Raw genomic sequence first — 17,886 nt, 5'->3', positions numbered from 1 at the left:
ATATACGAAATAGAAAAGACATCATGATTAATTTGATCATGTTTTATAAAGGTCACATGTTAAGAACCATTCTTTGAAAAAATAGTTTTTTTTTTTTTTTTTGGTGGGTCCAAATGTTATTTCTTATAATACTGAAATAAACATCCAAAAGCATCAGCAACAAGACTATGATATTTACTATTTATTGTCAAAAGTTAATTGACAGTCAAACTAAATTTCCACCGTCCTTTAAGACTTCCTTTACATAAGAGTAAATTAATTAAACTTACAGATATATATTTTGTAAACTTAAACGATTTCCTTTACCGAAGTCAAGGGCACCAATCTTATCATATTAATGAATAAATAATCAAAACCATATTACAACTAAGCTTTCAAATCACATACAACCTCTGTCTTTGTTCACAAAGATTAATTTCATATTCTGTTTTCGGGTTATCTTAACTTTTCCATCAATGTATAATTTATTAAACACTGAATTTCATTATAAATTTTTAGAGAGCGTAAGGAAAAGAATTTTTGGGGGACAACTTTTTCTAAATACGAAAAGTTTCACAGTTATGCCTTTGCGAAAGAAAAAAAAATATATAAATTATCGAAAATGGACGCGTAATCGTAAAATGTGAGTAGAGGTCTTTTGAAACTTTTTATGTTTGGGACAAGGAAATTTGAAACATTTATAACCAGCGAAGGATTCTATTTATAAGATTTCTTTGTACTCGTATAGCAGTGAATATATTTTTAACCTGAATAACAAATGCTATTGAAATTTTATATTGTGTTAAGAGTTACAATGGGATTTAGGTAAAAGAGGTATTCATGAATTCTTTCTCAATAATAATAAATTAAACTTTACTAGTATTAATTAATTTATAAAGTTAAATGATATTGCGTCTGTTCTATTGTTCTGTTATTGTCATTCGACCAGTATAATACAAGGTACGTACGAGTATTGTAGATTTTTCTAATTGTGGTAACTACTTAAAAAATATTACCCTGTAAAAGAAATTGATTGTTATCATTTACTTTTTGTAACATGTGAAAATTGACAAAAAATCACAGAAACTTTCTTTAATATAATGATATAACTATGTCTTTATTTTTAATTTGTTTAGTGTTCCATGTTCAAAACACTGCGCCCATACCTATATTAAGTTACAAAATCAGTTAAACTATTAGTGGAATGTAGTTACTTAATTTCAACCGACCATAATATTATTTTTCCAAATATTGTCATATTTTACTTCTCTAATGCGACATTTTATACGCTCCGTCTAGTTTCTGGGATCAGATAACTCCGAATCATGCTAGTTATTTATCCCTTAATATCTGAGAGCACAAAGGATCATATAATATGTAACATACCTATATGGACATGGCATTCTGGTAAAAAGGTTGACCAATCCTTTATCGGCGAATTCCAATATCGTATAGAAAACCGCTTCTATAGGGAGCGAGCCTATTCATGCTATTGTTGGTACATTCGCTGTCATAATACACTTATTAAATTTTATTGATTTTTATTCTAATATAATAGAGGCTATATTTTCTTTTATATGTTATATTTGAAAATATTTTTTGTTCAAATATATTAAACTGTTTAACAGACTATTCCAAAGCAATATTACGACAGTAGATAAACTACTCTTTAAATATTAATTGGAGAAAAACGTTAAATTCATAAAGGGACGAGCACAATTATATTCTCCCTTGTCCAAACATTTTAATAGTGTATTATCTGCCCCTCACAAATTACTTGGTATCACGTTTGAAATTTCTAAGGTATTGATTTACTTCCCCTTGGCGTTTAGGGCTGGGGTAGTTTAGGCTGTCAATATGCTTGGTTCTGAATTGGGGTTCAGAACTTTTGTTTATATTTAAGTATATGTTACCTAGGCCTTTAGCCATACTTTCGTTTTGTTTTTATTTCATTATCATGTTTACAGTTTTTTAAAGGAACTGGGTATAGTTCATTAGATGAATATTATTAATTCAATTAAGATCCATATTTAAATTTTTAAATATGAATTAAGATGTATTGGATTTTTTTTCTTACTTTCGCTTTTAATTATTTTTTTTCCTATTGTACTTGTTTATTATTATTTTTTTACAATATAATTTCATTTTTGGTTTAATCTGAACCAATATTTTATATTAAACTTTGTTTTATTTATTTTCTATTATTTGATAGCAGAGGCAAATCTATTTTATGCCGAACAACAGTAATGAACTAAGGAATAAAAACAGAGATTATTTAAAATTTTGGTATTTTTAAATGCTTAACTAAAGCAATAGGTCATAGCATACTACAACTTATTCAAATTTAAAACATATTCAGTTAATTTTTTTTTTAAATATTTCAAATGAATAATAATAGTGTACGGTCTTATATTGAAACTTCATATTATACCAAAACATTGTTCATTTATTTAATTAATAAATGATATTAAAATTTATGAGAACATTAAAAATAAATTGTCAAAAATTTACCTTATCGCCTTGTTCACATAAGCGTACGTTCCGCAATGCGAATACATGTATATATGACCTGTGACAATGAAAACTAAAAGGTCTACGTGGATTTTGTTATATTGGAATAAATATGACATACATATAACATCAAAGTTGGTAGTGGATTCATTCATTTAAAATCTTATATAAAATGATATTATCTATAGAAAGGACAATTTTTTTTTTATATTCATCTTTTAAAATTAATTATTCACAAGGTTAGAAAATATTTAACACAATCTTATAACTTTCTATTTTCTTAAATAAATTAAAATTATAGTTAATCACTGAAGTGAATTAATTTACTTCATTAAGATTTTTTATTTAATTCACAAGTATATTTTTAAAGATGTTTATTTCGTTATAAAGTTCTAGCACAAATGAGTAATATTAATATGTGCTTTTTAAAAAAAAAAAACAATGTTGTTTTAAAAACTAACTTCCAAATGTTTGATTTGAATAATGTTTTTAAAAACATTTCGTGACGCGAAATATTTTCAGGATATGGTAACTTAGATGCCTCTTCCTTCCATAGAATCCGGTAAAACAAATAAACTACACAAAAAAAAAATGTATTAATTAGGAACTAATAAATATTTTAGTATTGTTTAAAAAAAACTATTTCAAAACCGTTATCCCTTTTTAATATATATAAAGAAAATTTCACCTATAAGTCATGATATCGAAAACAGACCCCGCGGTTACTCGAGCGTTCTGCGTAACTCACTTACGACTATTCAATTTGGGGGGTTATTTTTGAAACAATTTCCCGGTCGACTTATCGCATTTGGTTCCAGAGTGTTCGTGCGTGTAGTTCCAGGATCAAGTAAAGGTAGAATAGAAGAAATATTAATTTTTAATAGAAAAAAAAGCCCCTCTCAGTAATTCAGACGGTTACAGATACTATTGAGTCGGAAAATTTCTTAACTACTATCCAGCAAAATGCAAAAAAAAAACAATAGTTTTCTTATATTTTCATATAATAATATTTCATATTAAAATTGTCATATTTAACTCATAAAGTCATTACGTATTTTATTGTAGCGAAATGGAGTTCGAGTAAAATAAAAATTTCTAGAATTATACAACTCAATTTTTTCCAAAATTTGTACTAAATTTTAGCTTTGACAATAAAAAATATGCTCGGCAAATACTCCCCTACACTGAACATCGTATTACATTAATGCTATTATATTGAATTCGATATGTTTTATTGTATTTCGTTTGAAAGTCAAGTCGAAGAGGAGTAAAATGTAGTATGGAAATATACAATGCAGGGATTTCCCCGACCCTTGTATTAACATGTGATTATGTAAAACGCTGACTCCACCGATTGTCAGACGTCATGATCTTTTTAAATTAATTTAAGCATCTTTGATTTGATTTTAAGTTTTCATCTAAAACGATAAAACTTATTTTTTTTTATCATTTCAAATAAGTCGTTTTTCATAACTTGTTTTATTACTATAATTAATATGAGATGTATACACACAACAAGGTTATTCTTGGTATTCTCAATAATTGTCAAGGATATAATAGATTTGATATTTATAAATAGAGCATATTGTATTGATTGCTTTCGAGACTGCTATCTATTTCATTGGAATGTCATCTATGCAATGATCTTAACAGGAAGACGTTTATGTACTAAATTAATATGTCAGTGAGAATTCTTGAATTGAAAAAATCAAAATCATTCTTTGTAAACAGAAATTTATATAAAAAAATACCATCTTAGTACCACAGAGTATATTTATTTAAAGCATTGTACGATAAATGGAAATTAGTTAAAACAACCCACAATTTAGGGACTCTATTTTATGGTTTATTTATTTCAGATTAATGAAGTAAAAATTTCTACTTTTATTTTTTATCTAGAAAGGAATATAAATTTAATAGAGCCCTGGATACGCACGAAGTGTCTGATTGCATAACAAAATTATCTATTCATTTTTGTATTTAAAAAATACAAAGGATCATATATAATAATTAAAAAAGTCGTGGTGGCCTGTAGTTTAAAGACCCGCCTCTCATACGTGAGGGCGCGGGTTCGAAACCTGGCAAGTACCAATGTGATCTTCTCCGAGTCATATGTACTTTTTAAGAGTATTTAGACACCACTGATGGATGGTGAAGGAAAACATCGTGAGGAAACCTGGTCTTATAATTTCAAATTATAAAATTGAAATCGCCAACCCGTCTTGAGCAAGCGTGGTGGTTAATGCTCTAACCTTCTCCATTCAAGAAGAGGTCTTTGCTCAGCAGTGGGCTCCGATAGGCTGATGATGATGATGATGATGATAATGATATATAATAAAATCAAATTAAATAAAATGAAAAAAAGCAATGTATAGTATAAGGATGTATATAGTTAAATCAACTATTTCTTTCTTCCAAATTTAACACAAACTTTAATATATTTTGGTAAAATTAATAGGAAGGTATTTTAATTAAATAAGACTTAACATTTTTTCAGTATACAGGGTTTGGTCACCCTAGCGCTGTCAAAGTAACAGCTCGCCTGATTGATGACGGTTTTTTTCTCTTCAATCATCATTTTATTGAAATTGATGGCTTGTTTGGAAGAATGCGTTCACTCGATAATCGTGTGCTTTTGAGAGTTATTAATGTGGTCATCATAAATATATTCAGTTTCATGTTTGCGTCATAATTTAAAAGAAATTTTATAATTTCAATCACTCAATAAAGACAGTTAAAGTCGTCAAAAAATATAAGAATTACATTTTATGAATTCGCTAAGGTTAAAATGAAATAATAAAAGGCCCTCTACAATGAAAAATTTGTGTTTATCTTTCCGGTCGGTATTTTGCAAATCACTCTATCTATTGTTACTGTAGTAATTGTAAAATTAGTTGATATATTTCATTAATGTACACACAAAACATAACACAACATACGGAATCAGCAGAAACGTTGCTGTATAGGAACCAAAAGAGGTTACACATAATCCCTTTTGGTTACAAAATAGAACAAAAAAGACAGTATCAGAAAAACTTAGTTTAATTTAAATAAACACACGCGTAAATCTTAGATATCACTTAAAGAAACTCTGAAACAAAATATTTAATTCAATTCTGTAACATGATAGACAAAGTTTTATTATGAAATATTACAAGGGATCGTATAATTGACAGTTCTGTTGGTAATTGAGTTAACCACCACTTTACTAGATTAGAATTGGCAGAGCAACGAAAATCAGGAGTTTACTTTGTGGATAATTTGGCATTATTTTTGTAACCTAATTCTATTTCACTTATTTTATCTTGTTTTGATTTAAATCTTACATTAATCTCAATATAGTAGTATAAATTACATGTAGTTTTAACCGATAGCTACAAAGTGTTTAATTTTATTTAAAAAAATAACTAGATTTTGGATGAAAACCAGAATCAGTTCGAAATCGAGCCCCAATTATGTACAATCGAACCTCGCTATAGCAACGCATCTGCAGGGTTTCACCCCTTTCACGTTTCTAGGGCTTCCACAAGGTGAATAAAGAACTCGCGACCTTTGCAATTAATTACCAAGTCACGCAGAGTATAAAGTAACGTGATTTTCATTGAATGCCTGCGTGATATTTTTAAATTGATGTTATAAATTGTCGCAAAGAACCTTTGATGTCATTTACGAGATTTTGGCCTTCAATTAAGAAAATGTTAATATTAAATTACGAAGAAGGTAAAAGATTTTTAATGTTTTTTTTTTAGGTACGGTGTTTATACATTATTTATTTTAATACAACAACATTGCAATAAGACGACTACATAAGAAATTGTTTACAGTAAGGTATTTTTTAATTTGAGAAATTTTACTTCTGCTTTGCAAAAAACATTGCTGAATGCAATTGCAGTCTTAAGGCTTAATCGATCCCGATGGCGTGATTTACTTTTCATTGTAAATAAGTTTCGAGTCGAAGCCTGAGGCGCGGCAAATGAGCGAGCATCGAGGGTGTAATGAAGAACCGAATCTCTTATTACCTTTGTGCCAGTACAAACTTGAGTTCTAGTAGTTTATAGTAGTTTAGTGTATACTTAGGCGTTACTTTGTTTTCCTTATACATAAACTTTGAATAGGAAGTAAAAAGTATTAAAATTGGACAAAATAAATGAAGTTGAAAATAAACGAGGAGTTAAACAAGCAAAGCAATAGTATATCAATAAATAAACTCGATAGAACATTTCATGTCTAAAAGAGATGTACAAAAGGATGTATCACAAAGTAAAAACAAAAGCCTTCTCGCCGCTGGCATCCAATATAACCATGTCAAGATTCATCTTAAAATGGAAAGGATTTAGAGGCACGTGAATCATGTTCCATTTTATTTGGGAGTACTCCAAAAGCCTTGGAGAAATAATCTGAACTTCTACATAAACTTCGGAAAAGCTTAAGTGAAAAGTTAGAAAAATTAAATAAAAATAACATTTATAGAACTGATTTTTTTTTTAATTTTGGTATATTTGGTAAGAATTTTTTTAAAACTTAATAGAAGTGAATGAAAATTTTAAAGGATAGGACTACTTTCTAGTTTAAATAATATTCCGAAAAAATGCGATAATTAACGTTTTTCAAATGAAAATAGTTTTTAACAAGTTTAATTTAGAGTGATATTCATCAATGAATTACATGAGGTTAAAATGACAATTAAATTAAAAAAAAATATGAAAAAGGGAGACGTAGAGAGATTACAAGAGATAATGAGCGATTTTTATTAAAAATGAACTGATACTAAAAGGCATATAGGAGATGACGTAAAACAGTTTTTATAGTTTTTAGTCTGCAATATGTGTTATGTTCGATTTTTGAATATCAATGGAGTTATATTGATAAATTTGTTTCGAAATATTGTAGATATCTAGTGAATAATTCATTTCTTAACATCTAAATATTCTATACGAACACATCTGGCTTTGAGCATAAGAAGATCAAAAAGATCAAATATTCGTGGCATTAGCTGAATTATAGCCGTGAATATTTTGTTTGATATAAAAACAAAAAGGTTTTATATAATCACATGTTCACAGATGTTCGTCGATTTAAAGCTCTATTCAAATAGTGCTTTCTCTAAGACCCCGTTCATATTATAGGGAAAAGTTTTACATGTTTGTTGAAGTTTAAATGAATGATTACAAGATTTTTCAGAATGGATTCATTTATTTAAGGATAACATATATTGATAGTACTTTTTCGTCGATTATTTTATATTACTTTTTCGTCGATTTATTATTAATATTTGAGTATTTGTTACATTGAATTCTTAACTGTGAGAAAATTAAAATAAATTTAGGTTTATAAGACGGGTTACTTTCCGTAAAGTTGAAGCTCTTTTTTGTATGTTTAATAAGTGTTGTATATAATTTTCCTCAAGTTTTCACAGTTTTACTTGATTTAAAAAAGACAAATTAAATTTAAGTAAAGAGTTTGCTTATTAAACTCAAACCTTTAGGGAAAAATTATGTTTCAAGATAAAGTTTCATGAAGTTCTCATATTGTTTTAGTATTTAGTAATTCTAACTTTTGGATGAGGCTTTGAAATGTCATTGTTTAATTTTTCAAAGGAAGAAAATTAAACAAATTCAACGTTTTAATTAAAACAATCAAAACTAACGAACTTGATTCTTATTATTCTATTTTTATCCTTGAGTTATTGGCCTCTGAAATTTTATTAAATCTATGTCTATATAAGAGTACACTTGTCAATTTTAAATTAGAATTTTAACAGAAAATATCAAAAATTTAAATACCTCCAGAGATATTTCGTTCTATCCTCGCTAAAGATGTAGATCTACTGAATAATGAATGCCTGAATCAAAACAATTATGCGCAGGCAGTCATATGTTCACGGACGATAAAAGTCATTGTTGTATACTCACTTATATGCGCCAGCTTGCCGACTGTTGAAGAACCTGGAATGAATACGAATAATCTGTAAATACTTGGCTCGCAGTTCCACAGATGCATTCACTTGCATGGGACAGTAAAAGTTAACATTACATTAGCAGATTAAAACCATGTTAAGCAATTAATATATATTTTTATATATATATTTCAGTTGAAAAATAATTTAAAAGATCACATTTTAAATATTTAAATGGTAATTTTCACTATATGTTATCATAAATTAGAAAATTATAAGTTGGAATTAATCGACGATTTTGTTATCGAAATAAACATCTTAGTGTCATTAAACCGAGGAACGCTCTTTACCGATATCACAAATTGTAGAATTTATATCTAACCTACAAACATTTAAAGTAAATATTTTCTTATAAAACAAAACTGGCCGATGCTAATGTCACTTACATTTGACGTATGAAATGAAATATCTTTGATATAATTCTATTAAGAACATTTCTGTAATGATAAATATTAAAAACGAGTAATATTGTCATTAATAAAAAAAGGATATCCTAGTTTTAAAGTCTTAAAAATTTTTGTAAATCATTATAAATTTTGTATTTTTAATGGGTTTATTTTAATTAAACGCTGACCTCCTCTTTTTCGCTTTCGTTATAAATAAAGTGCTTTTTAAAATTTATTTTGAAATAATAAGATTTAAATAATTTTGAAACTTAATTTTTTTATAATTTCATTTATTTTTAAACTGATATAAAAAGTTGCTTTAAAATATACTTGAAGTATTCCAGGATTAATTTATCCATATTAGGCCAAAAATAAAGAAACTTCACTTACGGTAACCTTCCAAAAAAATTAAGAAAACAGTAAAAAGTAAGCTAAATTGATTATAGAAGATAATTAACCCGTTACACCTACAAACATTGCAACTGAAAAAAAAGAGTTCGTTTAAATAAGTTTCATAACGTATTGAATACAAAAATATTACACAATTAATTTCTTATCGGCTCCGAGTCGGATTTCCTCGTCACCCCTAATCGTGCTTAGGAAAAGTGATGACAGATGCTCAGTAAATTAAATGACGAGAGAACCACAAGTAAGGCATTTTCACCCCTGTTAACTAGAAAAGTTGAACTGATACGTTGAACAATTCTGTCTTGTAAGCATGTTCCCTGAGATGCGCGGTTGCTTCTAAATTAATGATATGAATTCAATGACTTGCTTTAGGGAAGATAATGTCAGTTTTGAACAATGAATTTGAAACAGTTTATTATATAATAATCTCAACACTCGCGAGGTTCTGTTGAAGATTACATTAAATTCTGTTAATATTAAATAATTCCATTTTGTTTTTTAACTACTTTGGATCAGAAACAAAATGTTTTAGACTGTTAAATAGAAAATAATTTAATTATAAAATTCCGCTCCGCATGTCACTCAGATAGCCACAAATTTGGCTTAGTAAAACGGCTGCCGCTCGCTACTGTCAGCGATTCGGCTCTCGTTAGAGAACAATCGCGGACTTGAAATTAAAACCCCTCATCCATTGTGAGATCCTAAAACGAGAAAATCACTTTCTGACATTGATGTAACCAAAACGTCAGTGAAGCAAAATCCATAATCACTTGAGAATCCAATATTTATAACAAGATACTTTAATAGAATTACCGTACCTTTATTTTTTAAGAAATAAATATTATATGAACAAATATATAATTAATAAAATTATACGTAGTGTACAATGGTTTTTTTAGAGTTTTTGATAAAAGACAAACAATATAGTTTTATTCATTTATATATTTGGACTTTAAATATTCTTTCTTTCCTTCTTTTGCGTTTTATTATAACCTAATTACTAAGAATCTGTATGTCTGATAGTATAAACGAAAATAGCAAAAAAAATACAAGTCACTGATGTCAATAGTTTGTTGAATTCCCTTATAAATTATAATACGTAGAGCACATATTTAAATGAATTTTTGACTTTATTAATCTGATGATATTAAATAAATCTTTTATAAAACAACCTCTGAAAGTAATCATCAAATAAGATCGACTTTAAAAACATTAAAAATGAGTAAAAGTTCACAATACAAGTAGTATAAAATACATATCTTAATAATTTTCACATTCTTTCATATGCCAATAATACGAGTGTTGTTAAAGACAAGTCAAAAACTTATTATTATTTGATAACTTGATTACAAAATTTAATTAATAATTCTGATTGGGACAATTGTTAAACATTTATTCAATTAAGCACGACCTGTGCTTCAGAAAGAATAATGAAAATAAACACTTCTTAAAAAAGACAATGCTTTGAAAACGGCTTAACTTTCATCACGAAAGTATATAATGTGAAAACTACTTTGTTTAAGCCTTGCAGCTAAGTAAAAAGTTTTATAATCCTAGAAACTTAAAAAAATATATATTTTTAAGGCGTCTTAAAAACTTTTAATAATAAATTGTGTACTAAAACTTTTTTGTTTACAAAAACTGTTTTTCACGATTACTGAAGATTATAAAAAGTTCATTTCAAATTTATGTTTTCAAATATTGAATAATATAAAGAAGCTCTTATAAACCATGTTACTTATAAATACTTCAAGTAAAACGGTCCAGTTTTACTTTATAGATTCAGATTCCTAGATCTAAGTGATATTTTTATGTTTACTATTAATATAGTCAACCGTTTATTTTACCTAACGTAACGTTAGTATAATGATACACATCTTTACTATATGAACTGAAAACTTACAGAATAATAAAAGATCTATAAGATTTTAAGTCCGGTGCTGGATGAAATATTTTATATTTTTTTTTTAAAAGAAAGTTAAAACATGTTTATTGATATTTTAAATAATATACAAGCAATTTATAAGCTGTTATATTAAGATTTACACGTAGAAAACCTCCATCATGACTATATATTTTTTTCCTATACAATATTTATTAATTAAGAAGATTCTTTATCAGAAATGTTCAATAACATGGATCTAAATGACACAGTGTAAGGTTATCTGTTGTTAATCTACAAGTACGATTTTTAAAGGAACAACCGAGTTTATAAAGAACAATTCTTACTTGGAGCGTCAACGGCCTTTAAAACTCGGACTTAATGTATCAAATATTTAACCCTTAATCTAGCCCCATTTGTATTGGCATTAAAACATATTTTTAAACATTTTTGTCTTCTTAATTTTTACCTGTACAATGTATACCTGTTTCTTAAAAATGTTAATATTAATACCAAACAGTCGTCATATTCTGCACTATACCTGTAAAGGAGCTCTCTGTCGTTTTATAATTTATTTCCATTATCCCTATTTTTAAATAGGAACTGCATAGTTTGAACTTTAATCTCTTTATTGATAACCCCCCATTAATATTATTTATTATAATGATGTGAAATTTCAAAGTCAATATGTCATTGTATACTTATGTCACTGAACGTATATCATTGTGTTTTTTATATTTATATTTGCCAACTTGTGTAATGGAAACAGAGTCCATATCAAAGTACCGCCAGACTGGTATAGGGCATATGTTAATAGTATAATGATTTTTCCCGAAATGAATTGTTTAGTAAAAAATGTTTAGTTTTATAGGAAATTTGCAAATATTGGTAAACAAGTAAAGGTTCTATGAATTTAAAAAATAAAAAAGATCACTATAAAACTCCAATTACCTAGGTGGTCGATAAACAGTACTATGCCTGGTTAAGGTTCAAATATTTGAATCTAGCGAAAGATGTTACATCTGTTTTTTAGTGCAGAGAAAATGGAGGATATGTCATATGAAATATATCAAAAATAATGACAATGATATACAATGTTTGACTGTCATTAGAACTATGGATAGGTGAAAATAAAGTCATAGGTGGTGAACGTACTATTTCAGTAATATACTTTTCACGATTGCCAAATATTTTAAATAATTAGGGAAAAAAAGAGAAACTAATTCCAATGTTCAGCTGTACACTTGAGAAAGTAGGCAGACAATCACTACGTTCGATTGCGAGGAAGGCTTGCAAGGACAAAATGGCCGCCCACATTGCCTAGTTGTCCGATAATAAAAAGTTAATATATATAATAATAAAAGATAATAAACAGTCCAAAAATATAAGATGCCATTCGAAAGTCCTTGTCCAAAGACTTTAAATATTAAAAATATTAATAACTGCTAAAAACCACACACATTTTAAATAGTATGCAAGTCGTAAGGGCCTCTTTAGACTTTTTCTGGCTGTTTTTCTAGTTATTTATCCGACGAACCAGTCACGATTGTATGATGAAACAAAACATCAAAGCAAAATTTTTGTTTAATTATATAATTAATTTGATGGGGTACTTATATTTTACGCAAAATGTTGTTGAATTTGTTCATAATCATCGAAACAAAACGTGAACACAACGTAAGTCCTGACGCGTACACGAACGGTCCAGCGGCGTACGCCCTAACTATTACAGTCGTAATTACAACGATTGTTCGCATTCAGACAGGCACTCGTCAAAGTAAAGAGAGATTGTTGCAGAGCCTTTTGAAGAGATAGCGGTCGAGAATAATAGGTAACCCTCTCGCAAGTCAACATTAATTTTTGTTTAGTATGAGTGTGTATACAAAGACAAAATGTACCACAGAACCGCTAAAACAAAGTGGAGTTTTGTTATAATGTGAACTAAAGGATAGAGGTAATATTATTTACGTATTGGATTTAGTGTATAAATTTTACTTCTGCTTGGTGTAAATATGTGGAATAGAAAGAAATATTGCTTGTGCAATCAAAATATTAAGTAAATGCATTAGTTGCAATAATTTATTATTCACATTCAAATAATTTATTGTAATATTCTTCATATAAGTATAAAGTTTGTGAACTTAAGTTGTCGCTTTTTCGAGTGGATGCTTTGAGCGATAAGAGGATTAAAAACCCGATGAGGGGAACCGAATCCGGCTTTTACGTATGTATATGTAAAGATTTTGATGTAAGTGTGCAAAAACTGCGGAAAATTATTCTTTGTCATTTGTGCATGTTCTTAGTATTCGCGTATTCAGTATTAAATGTATAATTTTTTCCAAAAATAATATTATCGTGTAATCATAAAATTATTATTCCAGTCAATTACTAACATTTTTTTTTTAAATATGTGTATTTTATTTATGCATTAGGAAGAAGGTGACTTTTGGAAGTCACCTTCTTCCTAATGCATAAATAAAATATTTGTAATTTAATTATTGTGATAAGAATTTGGAGGTAAGGTTAAGCTACAATATTTTAATACAAAAGAACCACAATTTAACCTTTCAATCATGTAATAGAAGATTGATTCGGTCATTAATATTAGAAGTTTCAGAAACTTAAGTACATTTACTTGTACCATAACTCCAGACTCCCTCGTAACTAAAACAAAGTAAATCCACAGTTCTGTTAACTTGGCAACTCTATATTAACGCCAAGTTATTATTTCTGTGCATTCTCATTTGGTATTCTGCTTAATTTGAACTAAAATAATCCCGCAAGCTGCACTTTCATTGATATCGGTGTTAAGTATTTTATTGCCCTCGAAACTTCTCTAAGTGACTTTTGGGGGCTAATGTCAATGTTCTCTAATAGCTATTAATTTGAACGTATTCAGTAAATAATATAAATTGGCTGACTTTGGCTGACTATTAAGACCAGAACAGTGAAATCTACTTACAATCCGCGTTATTTAGGCTACGTATAATAAAAATCTCACCTTTACAAGAATCACGGACCTGCCAACTGCACTCGTATATAAACACTTAAAATTTCGTGCAAATCTAAATATATTTAATCGAAATCAAAAGACTACATATATATAAAAAAACACACAACACAAAAGATAAACTAAAATTTTAGTCACATTGCTCCGCCATTTATTTGTAACTGTCTAATGACGTCTAAATGTATATGTTACGATTGTTAGAGCTGTTTTTGTCCAGTTACGCATCACGCATAAGGTTGAATGTCATTATAAAATCAAATATATTATATATTATAAGTCAGAAAAATTAATATTAAGAAATAAAATATTTTATTTACTAAGTACATATTTTTATATAGAAATGATTCATGTCACTTTGACCATATAAAAATACATAGCTAAATATTATTTATTTAATTTTCTTAAGTCTTTTTATTGTATTTAATTGAGACACAATATACTTTAATACGTAATCTAGTTTTGCGTCAGTTTAAAATTTCTCTGGACCTATTAACTTTTCTCAAGTATGTTTTTGCTAGTTAATAGAGATTTGGTTTCTAAAAATCTTCAGCGGGGTTCCTTGAACATATTATCAAGATCTTAAAAACTCGATCCCTATTCTATAAAACAGATGCCGCTTATCAGCACCATCTCAGAAAGATCCTGAGTCAGCGTATGACAAAAATTTACAACCCCTCATAAAAATGCAAAAACGTCCCTGGAAGTTTGTTAACGTATTTTATCAAAGTCAAATTGTGTTTCTACATTGTGAAAGCTCTATATCTGACCTGATTGCATCGCAAATTGATCATGAATAAATAATATTGCCAGAGAGCACTTAAGGAGAAGATTACGGTGCAAGATTGATAGCATCTATGACTTTATAAATGATGCTTAATTTATGAGTCTTTTATGACATTTGAATAAAAATAATGAACGTTTTAAATTATGTATATATTAAAAAAAATATTTAAAATGAAAAATGTACAGTAACACTAATTTTATTTAAACCATTAACAGACAAAAATCTTGTTCTTAAACACTAAGCTTTTTCAAAAGGAACGTACAAGATTTAAGATTTTAATATTTACTGGTAGATAAGAGGAAAGCTTTTCAAAGATATCACAAGGAACGTGATCGAAATTTCAAATGCTCACTCGATATCAAGTATCTGTCTTTTATTAATTCAACGAAAAGGATATTGATCTATAAATCTCCACGGATAAGAGATTTTAGAAGTACACATTTATTATAATTTTGTATCAAAATCTCATCTAAAAATATTAAGTCTTAACACTATAATGAATATCATTAGATGTTTAAAGTAGTTATATCTAGATTCTAGAAGAACTATGTGGAAAGAGAATATGTTTCTAGTGTGGAAAAAAAATATGAGTATCTAAAAATATGTTCAATATAAAACTGTCATTATTATACGTCTTGTATACAATATCACTTCTATTATTCCTTACTTCTTGTATTGTCAGTGTCTGTTGCCCGCCGTAACCAAGTAACTTGCGACCTTATCAACTATTGATTGTTATCGATCTTACAGCTAACTATTGTGTTCCGTTTAAATGTTACGATTAATTGTAATAAAATATGTACAAAGGTTATAAGGTTTTCTCGATAAAACGTTATTTATACAAAGTTATTTTCAGTGATTTCTTAATTTCAAAAACCTATTGTGGTTCATATATGTATGTATTTTTAATTAATTATTTTTTTTTGGTCCCCAAAAAAAAATCAGTATCAATTATTTTAATGAACCCTTGGGGTGTTCGTAGTTTAACAGCAAAATACTTCTTATTACTCAAGTTCTTTTAGAATTAGGGTGGATGAAATAGAGTGCAATTTTAAAAGCATTACCATTTTAATTCTTCAACGGTCTTTCTAACAGACTATTTATTAATAATTGAAAATATTATTGCACGAAAGCTATTTATTAAATAAATATTTATTTTATTCAATTAATTAATTAATGCTCAGAAAGCAATAAAGTTTGAAGTTATAATAGGAAATGCACATGCGTTGACACGTAACAATAACTGTCTAATTAATATCGTCGCTAAAATAGATCAGGCCACTGCACTCGCATGTTTATGTGTATGAATGAATTCGATAGGCAAATCTTGGACTGGTCTTATTTATAAAGTAAAATGTTACTTTAAATATAGCCCACGGTCGTTCTCAATTGAGTTAATTCTAATTAGTGTCAACGTGCTAATAATATTGAAAGCACCGTTAAAATTATTTGTTTTTGGAAAATTTGTTTCTGAGATTTTATTAGAATTCAACTAAGTTATAATATTGAAGAACAATGTGTCATGACTTTTAAAAACGGCGTACTACGACACGCTATGAAATTTCAATCAATAATATTATAAAAAAAATCTTCTTGGACTGATTTCGCTATGTCTTCACATCAGAAGAAGCAAGCTAGATTGATTAATTAAGATCGTCCAATAAATCAAAACGAATATATAAATTATGTACATTAAGATACATTCGAATTCTAAGTACGTTAAATTAATGCACAAATCGGCCCCTTGCCAAACACTAGTATGAATCACGTCAATTCAGATATATTGTACTTAAATTAAATTGTACGTATTTATAGGATTATTTTAAGGATATTTATGCGACGAATATTTTAAGGATTTTCATACATTTACACGTATCTGATGTAGAAAGGTGAGGATTGCTTTGATTGATTGATTGAATAAAATGTTTGATGACATTTATATGGCATTTTGTATTTTATGTATGTTCCTTGCAATTATATACGAAATTGTTTTATTTTCTTAATTAGATCTGTCTTTAGTTTTTCTTGTTAAAAGATGACAAATAATTATTATTTATTGGTAAAATAACAGATATTAATTTATTTGTTCGAGATTTTGTTAGACATTCGATACGCCAATTATAATGATTGTATTGTCTTCTTTTTCACAAAACACAAAGAACATGTCAAAGATATGTTTTTCATTCATTGCGTAAATATTAAGTCAAATCTTACCTAAGACTATTTTTATTAGTCGCAAATTTAGAAAGATATACTCTGTTCATCTGATATAGTCTATCCCGAATAGTTTTAATTATTTTGTATATGAATTTTCAGCAATACAGCATACTGAAAACGATATTTTTTTAATTTTGTTGTTCTTATCTGAAGACATAATGAGTCCTACAGTTTTATCGTATATTATTTAAAATGACTGTCATTGTAACTAGCACTCAATATACCCATTTATTGTTGTGCAAGCAGTACTTGGATTTGATCCTGAAAATATTGATTGCCAAAATTTAAATACATTTTTCACTGTTATTGATTTAATAGAGGAAACCAAAAATATTATTTAAAATTTGTTTGTCTTATTTTTACTATAGTGATGAGCTCTGATGAGTTTAGTGAGTTGATGCTCAGAAGGAATCATGCGGGCCAGCTAACTTCTGCTAACTTTAAATTGGGATGACAAAAATATTTTTGTAATCTTTGAAAATAAGGAATAAAAATAATAATATAAATCACGTTTAATGTAACTTTAGAAGTACATTAATTGCAAGCGTTGAATTTATTGTTATACTTGTTCGAAGTTATTAAAGTAATTTTCTGTCATAAGATATTACATGTTAGCTCGAAGCAAATGAAGCTTGAAATCCCTGATTGCGAAACTTTAAAATAAACGTAATGTTATAAAAAACTTCTGTATTATTTAATTGACAAAATGTCTAAATTATTTTTAGTCACGTCCATATTCGATGGATTGAGTTC

At 27.9% G+C, this 17,886-nt stretch overlaps 1 protein-coding gene across 2 annotated transcripts in view; it reads right to left on the bottom strand.

The window, feature by feature from the left end:
* LOC116768754 (CUGBP Elav-like family member 2) overlaps positions 1-17,886 on the bottom strand; it is a 202,225-nt gene that overhangs the window by 178,888 nt on the left and 5,451 nt on the right. Inside the window, exons 1-2 of one of the 2 annotated variants that reach the window (XM_061524759.1) lie at positions 14,124-14,288; positions 8,403-8,435 (exon numbers count right to left, since the gene is read on the bottom strand). The gene's annotated coding sequence lies outside the window, so the exon portion shown is untranslated. Of the gene's footprint in view, positions 1-8,402; positions 8,436-14,123; positions 14,289-17,886 lie in introns of those variants that run through there. The other variant, XM_061524763.1, reaches the window with a different exon arrangement.

Source organism: Danaus plexippus, chromosome 4, assembly GCF_018135715.1.
Source record: "Danaus plexippus chromosome 4, MEX_DaPlex, whole genome shotgun sequence".
In the NCBI taxonomy this organism is placed as follows: Eukaryota; Metazoa; Arthropoda; class Insecta; order Lepidoptera; family Nymphalidae; genus Danaus; species Danaus plexippus.
The sequence above is the reverse complement of the archived record's forward strand: the minus strand, read 5'-3'. Positions and strand labels throughout refer to the sequence as shown.